We start from the raw sequence: 18,084 nt of genomic DNA on the forward strand, positions 1-18,084 counted from the left end.
ACCTTACTTAAATAGTTTATAAAACATCATGGTTCCATGAAGGGTGTATCTGTACTTACTGGGAAACATAACGAAGAGAAACCATACACAAAGTTAACCCAGACAAGTTTTAGTACTCAAGAAAAGGTAATTTCCTAACTACTGCTTCTGCACTCTTAGAACTTTGAATGAGCTACACATCCTATAGCAGCTGTTCAACTGATATCCACATTCTCTGAAAAAAAAAATAAAATCTTCAGCCAACTACTGACTACATATATAATTATTTACCTTCACAAGAATGTGTTTATCTGCAGAATCTATAAGAACTATACACTATTTCAGAAAATACACCTATTTCCAAAGAATAAAAATAAGTTTTCAAAACTTCTTTGCATGCACATTTTGCTAAGAAAACAATTCTCACTGAACAATCCTTCAAGCTACACAAGAAATGTTTACCCCACACATCTTTGCAAAGATTTAACTCTGAAGTTCTAAAATGCAAAATATTGATCCTTTATTAAAGCAAACAAGTTTTAGAACTCCAGTAAACAATCTAGAGATGATCCATCCTGCATTTCACCTCTTATACCTACTAAAATGGGCGAGTGAAGTACAACATGCTCATGTCTGACAAAGACTGGACCTAAACCTACAGCATGTTGATTTACACAGCCATCAAAAACCTTGCTTAAACCAAGATTCATTCTGTTGCCGTGCATTTTAGGTAAATCTAAAAAAATAAATTATTACAGGCCCCATTTTGCTACACACTGAGAATGTGCACATTCTTTAGCAGATTACTCACAAGCATAGTCAGGAGTAATGCATATAAAATGGCTAATGGCAATGCTACTCATTTTTTATTTACTACACAAATAGAGCTAACTAAAAATGAACATAAGGTCCTGCAGGGCAAACTCTGTGTTCTGTAGATATAAAAACATTGCTCATTAAGAAAAAAATCAGATGCAGTGGCTACATCAGAGAACAGTTAAGTGTGTAAAGAATGGAAACATACATCAAAATACAACCATTTCATATTTTCTACGAAAAATCAACAGTGATACTGATGTTATGAGTCCCCTATTTTTCATTTAGTAGGTCTCAACACTAAATTATTAACAGTGGACCACTCTACATCAGTCAAAAAGACTGAACACAAGACCTTTTGCCTGAGGTTAGACTCTGAGACACTCCAATCAGCACATTTAAACTCTTAAATATGATGTTGCCTTCAGTATTTTTTCTATGTAGCCTCAAGAACAATTTATGAGCTTATGAGAGACAGATGCCCAGAGAGAAAAAATTGACCTGTCTTTTTCACAGGACGTGCAAACTTCAAGAACCTTGAGCCTTTCTAATCCATCAATAAATACTTGTTTTTAGTGGCCAGATGGGTATTTGTAAAATAAAAATAAAAGCCACACACAAGATCAAGACTATCAGCTCAACAATGAGACAGAATTCCATCAGAATACCGATATGAATCAGAATACTCTATGTGCATATACCTGCATGTGCATATTCAGACAAACAACAGAGGGAGAACACATGTAACAGAAACAGCACCAGCATTACAATGAAACCTCTCCAATGAAGAGCTTACCCAGTCTGTGACAATAATAAAGTAGCACAGATGGGATATTTTAAAATATTTTTAAAAGAAATAATGTTTGCTTCAAAGAAGATATCAGAGATTACAATGCAAAATATTTTTGTCCAAGTTAACCTTTTGTAATGACTGCTTACATGCTAATTTAAATGCTTTTCTTGAAAATTATATTGTTCATTATGAAGATAGAGTCTCTAACTCTGTCAGAACAGCTAGAAAGGTGGAATACAGAGCTAAAGCTTTGCTTTCTAAATAGTAACAATGGTAAAATATATTTGCATATTTCAAAAGGTCACAGCCTACTTTTGCTACAAACTGTACATAATGATAAATCCCAGCTCCAGTCAGAGGTCAGCAAAGCATGTTTGACTGGCTTCTACATACTTCATCTGTCTCCATATGTACCCAAGGACTGAATACTGGAGTGTATGCACATCTACAAAGAAACAGGGTTCCACCAGGCTTCAACTTTCTTTACTTAGGAGAAAGCAATTCCTGAACTAGAGATGCAATGTGTACTCTAAGCATCAGAGCTATCTACCTGATGAAGAGGTTGTCAGGACTGAAGGGAAATTTATATGCTTAAATTACTGCAACTGCAGTAGACTTATCATATCTTTTAATCCTTAACACTAGACTGTTCACAAAATACCGAACATGCCAACCTCAAATATCTACTTCATGCTGGCAAATTACAAGGAGGAATACACCTTGACTGCTTGCAGCTATAACATTTACTTAAGAAACAAAATAAATTGAGAAAACAAGATCACACTGAGTTACACCTTTGTAGTATAAACAGCAGTAAGTCCCAAAATACTCACACAGATGTAGGATTATAAATACATGCTTATGAAAAGACTGTCACAGCTTATAATATGAAAATCGTCATACCTTTCCTAGTATAATACAAGTTACATTCATACCCAAAGATCATTGAAAAACTTAAATTTTAAGCTTTGCCAGACTGGAAGCCTGAGTTGGTTCAAATGAGCATTGTTTGCTGACTGCTGCTAACTAAGATTTTAATCTTTTTTGAAAATCTTTTGGTCTAAGAGAAAGAAGTAGAAGGTATTTCTTAAAGCTGAAGTGAGCTCCCCTCTGAACCAACAGCAATTTGGCAAGGAAGATGAGCTGGCACATCAGAACACACTATTACTTCATGAAGACCAGTAGTTTCTCTGTAAAAATATGCAAGGCTCTAATGCACTTTGACAAATGACAAAGGTTATTAAAGGACAGCTTGTGGGAGTATAATTGCTTTATGACTTGATCACTATTAACAGAAAGAACATCGGTAGAGTTAACTGCATGAAACATGAGTACAGGAATCCACCAAGATCTTGACTCAGCAAAGCACATGAGGACATTAATTCCAGTGCTGTATTACAAAACAATTAAGAACATGGTTAAGTGTATGCTATATGACTGTCACTTAACTAGAGAAAAAAACAGCCCTCTTTTCAGGGGACATGACAGTCTACATCATAGTATACATAGATAAATACTATATAGATAATTAGAACTGCTATGCCAGTAAATGCTTTCTATAAAAAATGAAAGAACCCTTACCAACTTTGCTGTAGTCTTTATACACAATATGTTGAATAACTTACAAGATTAACTTGCAATTAACTTACAAGAAAGTTTGCAAGGACTCCATCTTCAGTACTCTGCCCAGAACATTCAGGGTCTCCCTCCCTGACCCCAAAATTCCAACATTTTCTGCATGCATCAGTTTCTCCATGTTTCTCAAAAATACTTACCAAAGCTGAGGTGTAAATCAATTTATATTACAAGAGTTTAATGGTTTCAAAATAGAAGAAGGAGGAATACCAGAGAGAAATCTGACAAGGTTAAAAGGAAACTGGGGAAAGGTTGAGGCCTAACACATATTAAATAAAAATCAGTCACAACGTTTCAAGGCTTACAAAGTAAGATATAACATACAACTGCTCAAAGTGAGGGGAAATGCACTTGCTTTGTACAGAAATAAGATACATTAACTCTGAATTCCCTGAAAAGCACTGACTCATGGCAAAGGTAGGGTAAGAGATTCAATGAACTGCACTGAACAAGCTCAGAATTCACCATGAGCCAGAAGCCCCTGCCTTGCTCAGGGACAACACTTCACATACCAGTGAGGCTCCAGATGTTTTTTTTTTTGTGGGGACATCTGCAACTTCCTTCGTACTTTTTTGCAGTGGTGAAACACTTCATATAAACTCATGGGAAACACTTCACAGAACTCCCAAGTTTCAAACTATTTTCTGAAAAGGCTGTGTGCCTCTGCAAACCTTGCCCCTCCTCCACACAACAGCATTAGCTGGAAAGGAAAATGCACACATGGTAAATTCAGAAGGGTATATAAGAAAAAAAAAAAATTTAAATACTTACTTTATATTAAAGGTCCAATCTACACAACAGGGAAACAAAAATTCAAAAAACAAAGGATTGGTCATTTGAAAGTCATCAGTCAGCTTTGTACCATTGGCACAATGGTTGTACCATTGGTTTGAGGGGGTTTTAGCACAGATGTGCTACATAAACAGCTATTTTTATGCTATTTTTCTTTCAGCAAAAAAGGATGCACTGGATCCTCAGACACTAGGCAGAGTACAGTTGGCTAACTATTATCTACTATGGAAGGATCAAGCAGCATTTATTAAGTGCCAATTTAGACATCACACAATTGGTTCTGTGTATTTTGTATTTGTGTGGAGTTAAGAGTTACAGCAAATTGAAAGAACTAATTAAACAGTCATAAAAGTCCATATTTTACCTAACTACAAAGGAAAAGGTTTTACAAGGTTTACGTCCCTTCCTCTGGAATCATTTGTATCCCCAGCAGCCAGCAGATGCTCAGTGTCCCAGCTCCCCCAGTGTCTCAGCCAAGACAATGGATTTTGGACTGAGAACTTTGCTGAAGTGACAGTCTAAGACTTACACTGTCATCACATCTTTCCAGCCACTCACATAACTAAGCTCACCTCCTTTTCAGCCTTTCTGCCTCCAATTATCTGTAAAACCAGTATAAACTACCTAATTTATCCAGTTAAGTTTCTTTTTAACCAATTCAATGTTGGAATATTGTCTGTATTTTATTGTATTCATCTGCTTTTTTCTCTGCTGCTGCAGATAACATCATCTCAGCAAATACTGGGACTGGTCACATCTACAGTGTTTTATAGTCAAAGTTCAGCTTAAGTCAGATGCTCACAAATGGAATACTGTTGGAAAACAATCCAACTTTTAAGTAGGCCAACCCAACTTAGTAGATGCTGCTGCTACAGTTTCTCAGCAAAGAAAACTTACTGCCTCTTAACAGAATTTGCAATGAAATGTTGTGGGAGCCAGAAAATCAGTATCAACACTGCTATAGCTGGGTATGGCCCCTAGCCTCACAGCAGAGATTATTCTTGCATTACATCAATCCACATGAAGCAGCTTTGCTTAAGGACTGAAGAAAATTTGTTTAACAACCATTTGTAGCTAGCATCAATATGAAGATCCCCAATGACAAAGCAGAGGAGGAAAAGCAGGGGTGGGGCAGTGGTGATAGAGGCAAGAAAAGTCTGAACCAATATTCCTTCAAGAATGACTCACTGATTCTTTATTTCAACACCACAAGAAAAACCATCTTTCACAAAACAGATTTGCTTTCATTATACATGATGTCAGCATAAATCATATTTTCATCTTCTGTCAGTGCCAGCAGTTTGCTTGAACTTTTCTGAAGGAGGACAGGAAGGAAAAAATAAAATAATAATTATTAAAAAAAAAAAAGAAGAGCCAAAATCACCTTCCAGCTTTGACAGAAAAAGGTCTTTTTGTTCCTAAGAACATCATCTTCACGTGACCCACCAGCACCCTCCTGTAGGAGTCATGCAATGAGAGAGCATCACAAAGGGTTATTAAAGTGCAAAGCTAGTATCAATATCAACTTTCTACTCTTTCCCAACATGAACTTCCTTTGTTGCAATCTTATTTCCTCTTCAGTGAACTAAATTAATACTTGTTCACATTTAAAACAAGAATTCATGTCATCTATGCCAGGACATTGAGACCATTCAACAGAAGGACAGCACTGTGTGACAGAAACCATGAACTGAAAGTAAGTCTCATGTCAATAACAAAGACAAACATTCAACATCCTCTACTTCTGTCCCTTCTTTTCAGCTTTTATGAGATTGTGTACTTCTTGTACACTTGTACACTTGTACACTTGTATCTTCTTCTTAGCCAACTAACTATTATTTGCCCACTAAATAAAAATTTGTTCTTATTCTGATTACAATTCTCCACAATGATCTCAGATGATTACACAGAAATTGCTTAATAGGACTATGATGGTTAATGAAGGATTCATGAGCAACAAGAAGAAAACAGAAAAAAGCCCTTAACATAAGGACTAAGTTTAATACACTTTAAAACTTTTATTTCTGATGGGGCTTATGAATCATAGTAAATACCATGGTATTTACCTACCTCCTCTACAGATATATAAAACATACTTAATTTGTGTGCTTATGCAATATAATTCCTGAGCCTCCTAGTTTAAAGTTCATGACTATAACATGCACTTTTATTATATTAGACCTATCAGCTTTAACAAGGACAGAATAGCAACATGCAAATTTTCCCTTTGTAGTTTCCAAGCATGACTCTTCTGACACAGCAAGCAGACAGCAGATGCACCATCTACAACAGACACACTTTGTGAAGAAGTTCCACCCTGATGTACTGAAAGTAATAACTGTCCCATTGAATTAAAGAAAAGGCAGAAGTACAGTTATGTGCTGTAGAAACATATGGCTGGTAGGCAGTACATTATCATGTGAGATAAGATACCTGGAAGCAGAGGAAGTATTTTTGCAGTCACACAGAACAGAAGAAGTTGTGGAAATAAAGTGGAAGCCAACACAACTGTCCATCACAGAGTCTTCCAAGGTGGCAGCCAGGCAGCACAAGAGTGATTTGAGAAGAACTGAGTGCAGAGCAATCAGAAAGGTTAGCAAAGTAGAGTAGTACAGAAGTTCCCTGTATTTGCGAACCAATACACTATCATGAAAACATATCAAACCAAGCAAGTGAAATACCCACCCTGCACACTTCCAGTATCCCAGTATGAGGGAACAACAAAGCCTGTTAGAAATGATGGCACAGGACAGAACCTATACATCAGGAGATCTCAAACTACTAAAGAAACATATAACAGCAAAATCAGTTCTGCAAGCTCTTCAAAAATTAAGACTGTTTTTACTTTATGATTGAAATTTGTATGTTGAAATTTCTCAGACCTTAGGTTTCATTTTTCAAACATCCAAGGAAAAATAAGAACAACATTAAGTTCACATTAAATGGATCCTCCACTAAGAAAAATATCTCTATGAAAGGAAGATAAACATAGATTACATATAGGCTGGATGTAATAAAGTTACATAGGTATTTTTTGTGACTTGTGATCAATTATGAGTTTCAGGCTTAAACCAGAAAAGTTTAAATAAGAATAGCAAACATTGCTCCTTTTAAATGGTAACTTTGATAATGCCATGAAGCCACTAGGTAGAGTCCTTACAACTACTGGATAAATCCATGCATCTGCATCCATGTCTGACTCAGAGAATTTCTAAGGAATCATAGACAATTTCAACACCAAAACCAAAACAAAATCCACTGAAAAAACACGTAAGATGAAACTATTCCTGAAACTTACCATCCAAGACCATTCTAGAAATTCCACAAGTGACAAATAATCAGTAAGGCTGTACATCTTCACACATTTCACCAGAAGGCCTACATTCAACTTTACTGAAATTCCATTTTCAAGATCTCTTTCCTCTTCCAGTAGGAATGTATCCAACACCTATTTTGAAAGCTTCTGGTATTGTGTCTTGTATTCCAGAGATAACATGCTCAGGATTTTTCAATAATAACTTCAGTTTAAAACAACTTTTTGATTCATAACAAGAAGTCATCTAAAGGATGTCTGGAAGCACTAGGCAGGAAAAGAACCTGGTAACCACCACTGAGAATACTACTGAAAAATATGCTCCCAGAAATAAGAAATCACAGCAAAGCAAAATTAGTATAACCAGGACGATCTTGCTTTAAGGATTTATTTTTACAAAATTGCCCAGGTTTGTTTATGCAGCTATCAAAATGTAGACAATGAACTTACTCAAAGTAGCCTATGCAAGTTTAGAGACTACTTTATTTTTTTATATCAGTTGCATGCAGATGTGGATATAACTTTAAAAGCCTGTAATATTTTCACAAAAACAGGGAGACAAACTAAAACCTGTGATGATTAGTACTCCTGAGTGCTATCAAACAAATGACTTCAACAGTCACTATTTCAATAGTTAGAAGGCAAGTTCAGAGTTGCAGACATCAGCATATACATTTAATAAATATGTATGAGGAAGATGGATATGGAAAGAGTACAAGATCAGAAGACAGAAGACTGTTCTGCAGCACTCCAATGAAGAATTGCAGTACTTGGAAAAACAAACTTTTGTTTTTAAATAATCTTCCTCAATAGTTCTAAAATAATAGCACATAAAACATTTGCAAAGTAAGCAAAGTACAACTCAGTACTTTGGATTGAAACATTAATCTCTGCTAATATAACAAAAGAAATCGTGTATAATCAGATTCCACCTGAAATCTCACCCAAATACAGAAAAAAAAAAATAGGTAATTTGTTATTAAAATAGTTTTAAGAGCACCCAAGTGGCCAAGGATTTTCAAAGAAAAATTAAAGGCAAACAGTAGGAATAAAGCTTAAAATGCTGTTTATACACTGATTGTATGGGGGGGGAGGGTGAATTACATATCTCAGAGCAGTGCTTCGTTAAAGTAATTGTAGTCTCAGACTACTGTCTTCTTCTCTGCTGAAATATAATCTGGAACAGAAAAAGAAACTCAAACTAGCACAAGTGAAGTTTTTATAGGTCACATGGGATGCCTGCTGCCATGCACCAGATGTGAGTAAGAACAAGAAAGTGGTCAACATATGATATTAAAAACCAGTGCAGTTTCAAATATTTTAAACATGATGTCAAGTGCATTCAACAGGTCTACAAATGCACTACATTAGCCTAAATTTAGTAGGTGATAATTGAAATCAGAGATCCAGTCATTACCACTGACATGTTTCTAAATACTACCCAATAAATTTTTGTCTGTTTCAAATTCTGTATGACAGCTGGCAGTCAGGAGGGCAATCACCCAGAGGGTATGAGCACACACACATACAACGTTTCTGCAGTCAAATTCCTGTATCTTCCCTTTCTAGAGCTAATTTAACAGTGACAATACTGTCATACAGACACATGCTCCCAAAGCAGAATTCCACAAGCTGAATGTTTTCTCCAGCCTCTTCATGGAATCTTCCTGTAAGCACTGGGTATGAAACAGGACAGTAACTTAACTAACTCCAATTGTATGTCCTGCATACGAGTTTTCATGAGAAAATTAATTCAGTTCTGTTAGAGAGACCAGATCTGGTATTCCTACTTATCCTTCTGACCATCTCTTAGTTTTTAGTTAGAAAAGGGAGAAAGTCCATTAACAATAAAAGATACAGTCTTAGTCCACATCTTTTTTGCTGTTACCTTTGTTATATCTATAATTATATATCATTTAACCAAAAGGAAACAAAAATGTCTTCTAAGCATATAATGCATCTTTCTTTTTAGTCTCTGCTGTATCACCACCTATCCACTATCAGATAATAAACAGTGCAGTCAAGTAACACAAGAGAATAAACTATCTCTAGGATCATTTCAGATTTGCTAAGTGGACAGGTGTCAGCCATCACTTGTCCTCCCATGCAGAAGTGGTTTATTCAAACTGGTAAGAAAAGCTGATAATATTTGGCATGTATACTTAATCAACAAGGCCTCCTCACAACTCAGTTCTGCCATCTGTAAAATGGAGGCAGTGCTGCCTTTCCACTTCTCAAAGGAAACTGAACTTCAAAGCACATGATGAAAACCTGCCAAAGAAGACACACCTGACAATTTAGATACCAACAGCATGGCTTTTGACTGGAAATTTAAACATCTACTTAGAACAAATGAAGGTTGGAAATGAAAGAACAAATCTTTCACTAAAAACTTATATGTACCTCAGAATCACAAATCTTTGTATACAAGCAGAAAACCTTTCTTAGTTTTCATAAATTATAATATTCTAAAATATTGTCTAGCAAAATTAATTCCAAAGGAGTTAGAAAATACTAGCTTTTTAATAAAAAAATACCCAAGTAGGCTGTCAAGAGAAAAATACCTTCTGTCTTAGTATTCTTTTTATAGGAACTCTATTTACAGAGCAGTAATATTTCTATTCAAATACTTAAAACAAAAGGAAGCTGCATGCTACTCATTCTTAGCTTTTTAGACCTAAGACACAGGAGACTCATAAATTACTAGCACCTATTAGAAGTATTAAACTGTGTTACTTGTCTCAATAATTAAAACTAAATTTACAATCAACACTAACCATGGATTGAAGTGAAAGAGCCAGCAGATATCTGAAGACTAACAGAGTAGTTAAAGATGAAGAAAAATTGAGCGTCCCACATTAGATGGTGGGAAGGGGAAAAAGAATATCAGTTTGGTATGTTTTCTGCTACTCAATTAGTTGCTAGAAGCAAGTTTTTAAAAAATGGAAAAAAAGAAAACACAAATACTACAAAGTTATGAGAATTCCACCTATATTAAGTAGCATCATAATTCAGAATGTCTCAGATTTACCATATTGACAGTTCTGTTTCAAATGCAAAATCCAAGTAACTTTAAAACTAAGTCTTTTAATAAATTGTTCAGAGACATCCATCTTGAAACTTCAACTCAGCCAGCCCAGATCTAGAGTTAGTCCTTCACTAGATTCTGTCAACATAGCCCTCAGAATGTCTGAAGTTCAGACAAGGTCATTTAGAACCCAAGTGACAGGACATTTGGGAAGGAGGGGGTTACACGTGAGTGTCCTGTACAGCACAGGGTTGATTGTAAGAGCTGCTGAAGATAAAAGTGCCAATCTGCCTTTCTTATGACTTCTGATATAAAGCAAAAAGTGGAATGGCAGCCTTTTATGACATTTTAATTCTATTCCCACTTTCTTCCACCTCCATTAAAACATTTTCCTCCTCTCTTTTGTGCCATCCAAGATTAAAAAGTCATTTATTGCAATAAAGGGATTTAGTGATTTGGGAGTAACTTTTATATACTGTACATCCTCTAGACACCCTGAAACTATGTTAATAATTTTCTCCCTATTAATTGTCTCATCAACTCACAGCTGGCTATGCTTTTTATTTCATTATGTTATTCATCAATCTAAAATAGAACTATAACAGAAAAAGAAATTGGAATGGAGCAATTTCAATATTTCAAAACAGATGCAAATCAACACTAGAGATGCTACACAGCATACTTTTATTGAGACAATTCTATATATGTTTGAAAAATGAACTTGTAATAAACTCATATCCTGTGAAAATATGTTTTTCTTTCCATCTTATGAGCTAATTATGCCAACACAACATAACGTTTTCCTAAATGCCTTATAAACTGACCCAGTTACTCAGAAAGTATTATTTTTAAATTGATGTGATAGATGCAAACTGGAACGTTCGGATTTCAATTCTGGCACCAATTCCCAGATCCCCTTCCCAAGTAATTTAAGGACTTCCTCCCGATAGTTTTTCATATTCTTTTAACTGACATTTTATCTTTATACAGTATCTCAGCAGAATGAACATGCACTAAAACAATGACAGCCCTTCTCTGGCTGTCATCTCTCATTCTGGCAAAGACAGATGTCTTACACTGGCTTATGCCAATAATAGAGCCGACAAAAAACAACAGAGACTACCTGCCTCTGATGTAAAGGCACCAATTCACATTTGTGACACTCATTTGTCAATTAACAGATTTCTTCCATTGTTGACACATGGGACTTAAAAGATGTGGGCTAGAATGTGATGAATTAAAAAAGACAGATGAGTAAGCTATGAGCTGCAAAGTAATACTATAATGTGCTTTAGATAGGAATATCAACTGACACCCCTGACAGGCCATACAAGGTTTTATTTCATTTTGCTCTGTATCTAGGCTTCATACTTTGTCTTCTTTGTTCTCTTTTCATCAAGCTCCTAACATCTCATTCTGACAGCCAGAGACATTTAAGGCACTTTCGTTTCAAATGCAAGTTAGCATACTTGATTTGTCATTAAAATGCAAAACGATTGCCATTGCAGGTAAATGTAGGTATGCTTAAAAGGTTGTATCTGAAAAGTAAAAGCTGAAAACCGTTTCTGCCTGCTTTGCTTAACTCTTTCACAAGCCTCAGAGTTTTTACGAAGCAAGTGTTACCCTGCTGTAATAGAAGTGTAGCAGCACCTGCAGTTTGATACAGGGTACATTTTAGTGTATTTAAGCAACAAAATCTTAAAGTTACAATGTCAAGCACAGAGAGGCACTGTCAATTTGCACATGGAGCCTTAGCATGACTCACGGAAGAATCTGAAGAGTCTATCATGTAAAGCTTTGCATGGGGTCAAAGCTCTCTACTACATAGACACCAAGGAGAAAAAGAGGGGGAGATTTGTTTACTCTTTTTAATACACTAATTGTAGTGAAATTAAGTGAAATCACCAGAGAGGGAAATTCAACAGCAATTTGCTTTTTATTCCAATGCTCACTAAGAGAGATGAGGGCCTTAACATAAATAATTAATAATATAAATACATACATACATACATACATAAAGAGCTCTGTAGCAAAAGATGAGGAGTGGTTTTTAAATTTTGCAGAGAAGAGACCTGCACAGAATGGGCATAAGTAACACTTAGCTTTCTACATAACATGCATAGATGTGAATGCACTGTAATATGAATAAGGTTATTTCTAGTCAATGACGTAGATTTGAATATCAAAAATCTCACTTGTGTTCAATCTAGCAAAAAGAAATACATATTATTTTCTCCAAGTGGTTTGAAAAGCAGAAGTATATCTTTAATAGAGCAAATTTCTTGACACAGAGGTTAAGTTCAGATATTTGATTTTAGGAACTTACAGAGAAACCTTTACCATTTTTGCAGACTTTTTTGTGTTTTTTTACTACAGAAAAGAGGTGTGAATGAGGTTTCACTCCACTCACTTGGGTGCCAGTTTTGTTTTTCCCCTAAGAGTAAGAATTGTATGGAAATACACAGTCAGGGAATCACTCAGAAAATCTGATTTCGATTATGACATCACAGTGCATTGAATATAAGGTAGAGAACCTGAAACATTTGATACTTTTGTGTACAGAATTAAGCTTGCTGACCATTTCTGATGCTATTCTGCCTGCTAAGGTATGATCTGCTACAACACAGGAATGATTTATTCATTCCATGTTATAGGATAGTAATAGGCTATACTGTAAATACAAATACCAACTTGACAACTAATACCTGTCTTGATGTGCTTCTAGTGCTATTTTTTCTACCCACACTAGTCTTAAATGCTTCCAGTGTACTTATGTCCCCACACAGAAAGAAAATTGGGAAAAAAAGATGGAAGATTACCTTAAAGCTGACTTCACCATTTCACTAGGTTTTAAAATACTAGGACTACAGCAACCAGCACTTTCATATGCTATACTAAAATACACAAAGAAACACTTGCCCATTCACTTTTAGCTCAATACAGACATTTGCTCTCTCTTCCTACCAATTACTAGGAAGTGAGACAAAATGTACAGTAATGCATTAGTCTTCTTAATTTTAGAAACTTATTTTCTTCTGCTCAATCATTTAAATGCAGGTGAACCTCTTGTTTCAGATCACCTCTGGTTGCAGAGTCTATAATTCAGTCACAAAATAGGGACCCACATTAAATGGGTTGAGATAGATTCTCATTAGAAGTACATCCAAATTTCAAAAGCCTTTTCATTACTGGTATAAGAGACTATTTGATATGACTTATTTAAAGGAAGCCAAAGAATTGACAGTGAAAGGAACTGAACTGCCCTCTGACATTCCCCACTTAGACTGGCAGGCAATTTCCTAGTTGTGCACCTGGTAGAACTAGAACAAGCACTGCACATGAACAGAGCTAATGGCTGGCTCCCATCACAAGCAACACAGGGAACAAAAGAGGAACTGGCAAGAAAGCAGGAACCTCATGTTGTATTTGCACCCAAATCTCTCAGCAGCACATTCAGCAGCCTTCTGCTGATTTAAGGAACTGAAGGCAGTGGGGAAAAAAGGCAGCACAGAATGAGGGAAGAAAGTAAATTGGACATATACACACAGTCTCTCAGTTGTGTAAGCTTAGTTGGCTTAGTTTTCATTCCTAGAAAACATAATACTTTACAATTTTTCCCACAGCAATTCCAGCATAGTCGCCTTCACATACGACTGTTTCTGTGCTACTGCAGAGGATTTCACTGTCCAAGATAAAGAGTGTATTAAATGCAAGATAACAGGTAGAAAGTGTTCAGATCCTTGAGCAGCTGGGATTTGAATGTTCACACACTGGTTAAATTATCATAACATAACTATGTTGGAAGCAGAGTTTTACAAATATTCAATACACTGTTAATCCTTGGCCTGTCTAGAACATTTTTCCTTCAACCTTTAAGTGCTTCAGAATATTCACTACACTTTATAACCTAAGTAATTAAGTCAACTATGGTAAGTCTTTCTTATCTCTTTAACTAAAATGTCTTGAAAATCCTGGGAGTTGAAAATACAGCATCCTCATCCAGTATTTTTGTAGCCACATGGCCTTGAAGAGTCATGGCACCTCAGCAAGTCTAGGACCTTACACACCTCAAATGGTTCAAGGGCACTTCTGCTGAATTTCCTTGCACTTTAAGAGATTTTACGCTCAAGAGACTGAACGTTTTTGCAAGCAACCTCTAAGTAATATGTTGCTTCCTTTGAGGTTATAAGTGAAAAGGTTATCCTTGACAAAGTCCTACCACAAGTGCTGAATCAAAGTAGAAAAATATTTGAGCATCACCCTCAAGTTTATATAGGTTAAAAATATAATTTATCTACCACACTTTTATATAAAGGAAATATGCACACATCCTAAAGATCTTTCTTTTGTAAGACATTATTTTGTGTATGTGTCTGTGTCTATGAAAAACATGAGCTGGCCTTGTCATACATCCATGTATTACTATCTGTCAATACAGCTCATATACCAACTGCACAGGAAAAACAGCAGAGACTTAAGCACCTGAAGAGAAGTATTGGCCCAATCTGCAAGAGCCTATCAACTTACCTGACTTTTGGATTGATTAAACTACCCCCTAACATTAGATATTCTGCATCTCTTACTTGTTCTTTTAAAACTTATTCTTACCACTGTAGTCTTTCATCATAGTAAGGTTTCCTACAAACATGAGCAATAAGAATGGCTGTATTATATAAAGAACATTCACCACTTCCATTTATAGACTCAGCAGGTAAATTAAATTAATAAGGCAAAATAAAGTATTAAGAAAGGAAATAATCTTCCAGCTCTACCAGTGAGCAAATCACTCAGGCAAGTATCATCAAAAGGAAAAACCAATAGAAACAAAACAAAAACATAAATAAAAACTATAAAATGTCGTATTATTACAAGCATCAGTTCATGGATAAAGCCTGCAACAGAGCTATAACACTGCATTAACCATGACCCTACAGACAGTATAATTATTGTATAGCATGTCTGGTTTGACATGCTGAATCCAGAGCCTGAGAAAAATACATGTCCCTTTTGCACTTCTATGCTCCTCATTCTTCACGCCTGCACGAGCTAAGGGTTTGGGGATGCTCCTTTGAACCTGAAAAATCATCTCCAGGATAATTTATGTAAAGATGAGTTATGTAAAATGCAAGATCTCAAAAATGGCACAAACCATGCAAGACCACATAAAACAAACAAATGATGCATAAACAGAAGCTCCACAAGGATTTTCCTGCCAAATGCCAAGCAGCTTCTTGTACCATGACCACCAGCAGGTTTGTTGAACACTGGAGGACCAAGGCCCTCCTTAAGTGATTGGAATCAGCAAAATGAGTCAAGTTCATTACATCTGAAACCATATGCTGAGAATCTTTTATATTGCATTAAGGTGAGAAGATGATACCTTTGAACAAAATAGAGAGGAAAAAACAGATAATACTACCAGGATTAGTGCAGGTTCTTCCTTTCAGCCAAGCTCCTTGTCCTCAGACAAGTTTTTTCTGCAGTCCTTTGCTCTTGTTTCACAACAGCAATGATAAGGAAATACTGTTTTAGAGTGAGAGAGATTAGGCAAGTCAGAAAGTAATAATGATCCATCTGATTCCTGTACTTAACACAAGCTCTTTATGATGTGCTTTTCTTTAACCCCTGATGCTCTTGGGAAAAAAGTACTTCTCAGTCTTAAAATCCAGATAATCATGGACTATGCAGGAGCAGTCACCAAGATATTATTTTCAATCTACTGACATTCCTTGACAACTAAAACAAGAACATCAAACTATTTCCCTTTCAAATGCCAATACTTTCCATGGACTGTGATAGTCTTCCATTTATTAACTGATATTCTCTCAATCTAACATAGATTTCTATTGTCCAGAATAGAATTCAATAAAAACTCAGTTTAAGACTGGTTACAGTTTTCACAAGAGGAGTTGGATTGACTGTGTCAATGAATTAAGTGCTCTGGGTACACAAAGAACAACTGCAGATTGTGTAAATTTAGCCTCCAATATCATTTCAAAATCCAACTTCAATCTCATACAGAAATCAGATTAAGAAAAAACAGTTCACTCCCTACACATTCAAACATGAAGAGAATAATGTGATGCAAACAACAGCTCACTGGGAAATGCTCTGCCTCAGTCAAAAGATTTTACCAGCAGCCTTGAGTCAATGGATGTTTAATATGAAATCCTATCTCCATTGAAGTCCCAGTTGATCACTCATCTTTATTCACAAGTACAGATTTCATCTTTGCTCATAATTGCAACAGACCCTTTGACATGGATGGCCCCAAAAAACAGCTTTCACCAACCAGCACAGCAATATTCACCAGCTATAATTAAGGATGTAACAATCAAAGCTCACAACCTTATTTTAGCTTAATGTGAAATTGTTCTGTTTAATATTTTTACTAAATTTCAAGCTCTAGCAATCCTCACAAGAATTCTCTGCTACACAATATGAACCTATACTCTCCCCCAAGCCAAAGGTAAAAAGTTTGTGCCCAATTCTACCATGTGATACAGCCTCAAGACAACTCCTTCCACAGTGTTAAGCCTTCCTGAGGAAAGCAAAGCAGAAAACAATCCTGTGCTCTGATCTGTCAGGTACTGTAAATCAATGGATAATGGCCAGCACGGGGGTCAGAGGTACATATACTACAGTGTTTTCACTGTCTGTTAGTGCCTATGTGGCCATAAAAAGTCAAGCAAGCTCAATGGACAAAAAGAGAGGCTGCTGGGACTAAAGAAGATAACAGCCACCCATACTGAAATGCAACCATGTATATTACTCATTACTTACATATTACTGAGTTTGGAAAAATAACTTTTCCATTAAAAAGTACAGATTACATTCATGGCATGGGATGTTAAAAGCAGTGAGATCTTAAGTGCACACCATAACCCGTTAATTTGATACTTTTAACAATAGTCCCTGACTGGTCCCCTTCATATCAACAACAAACCAATGACATCAACTAAGACACAGCAGGAAAATACACAAGTCACAAAAACACTCACAGATAGTACTTCATAGAGGCAAATATTCCTTAACCACATTTAAAGCCAACTAAACAACAGAATACAGGCATGGCTATTGCATGCGAGACAAGGTGTACCTTAACATTTTTAATATTTCCAAAGTTTTAAGGTGGGGGGAAATGCTTTCCTTATATATTAGCCAGATCACACCTGGCCCCTGTTGGCCACTTTCTAAAAGGAGGTGGCATGGTGAGAGGGAAAAGGAAGGGAGAAGGAAAAGGAAGGGAAGAAGAGAGTAAGGAGTAGATTTGATGTCTATCAACTACCAAAAGTAGAGTGAATAGCTGGAGTTTGTTTTTGTTACTGGTAATACTGGTAATACCTTCTGGTTTTCCAATAGTTATACATCTATAAAGCTTTATCTCATACAACTCCCTAGGTATTACCCATGTTGGAAGAATCCATCAACATTCTTGTCTTCAGTCCATCTAGTGCAAAAAGTTCTTTCAGTAGAAAGATAATTACACATACAGTAGTCCACAGTGATTAATAAATATGTAAGACTTCAACAAAAAACTATTAAATCTGTAAATAATTTCAATGATTCCTCATGTATAAATATTTAATTCAGCAAAATTACTCTAGGAGCTGAATTGCTTCTAAAGACTGACCACCCTTAGCAGTACTGCTGTATAAGTATTTTTAGACATCCATAACATTTCAACATTATTTAAAAAACAGCATCTGGTGATTATTGTAGCACATT

General features: G+C 35.9%; 1 protein-coding gene and 1 long non-coding RNA gene across 2 annotated transcripts in view; both read right to left on the reverse strand.

Moving 5' to 3' along the window:
• Positions 1–18,084, reverse strand: part of LRMDA (leucine rich melanocyte differentiation associated) — a 605,660-nt gene that overhangs the window by 576,985 nt on the left and 10,591 nt on the right.
• On the reverse strand, positions 5,834–9,394 carry LOC306805155. The gene is made up of 2 exons (XR_013775130.1): positions 6,701–9,394; positions 5,834–6,584 (listed from the first exon to the last, which is right to left on the reverse strand). It is a non-coding gene; the product is annotated as an uncharacterized lncRNA (long non-coding RNA).

This window comes from Erithacus rubecula (genome assembly GCF_903797595.1).
Source record: "Erithacus rubecula genome assembly, chromosome: 9".
Taxonomy (NCBI): Eukaryota; Metazoa; Chordata; class Aves; order Passeriformes; family Muscicapidae; genus Erithacus; species Erithacus rubecula.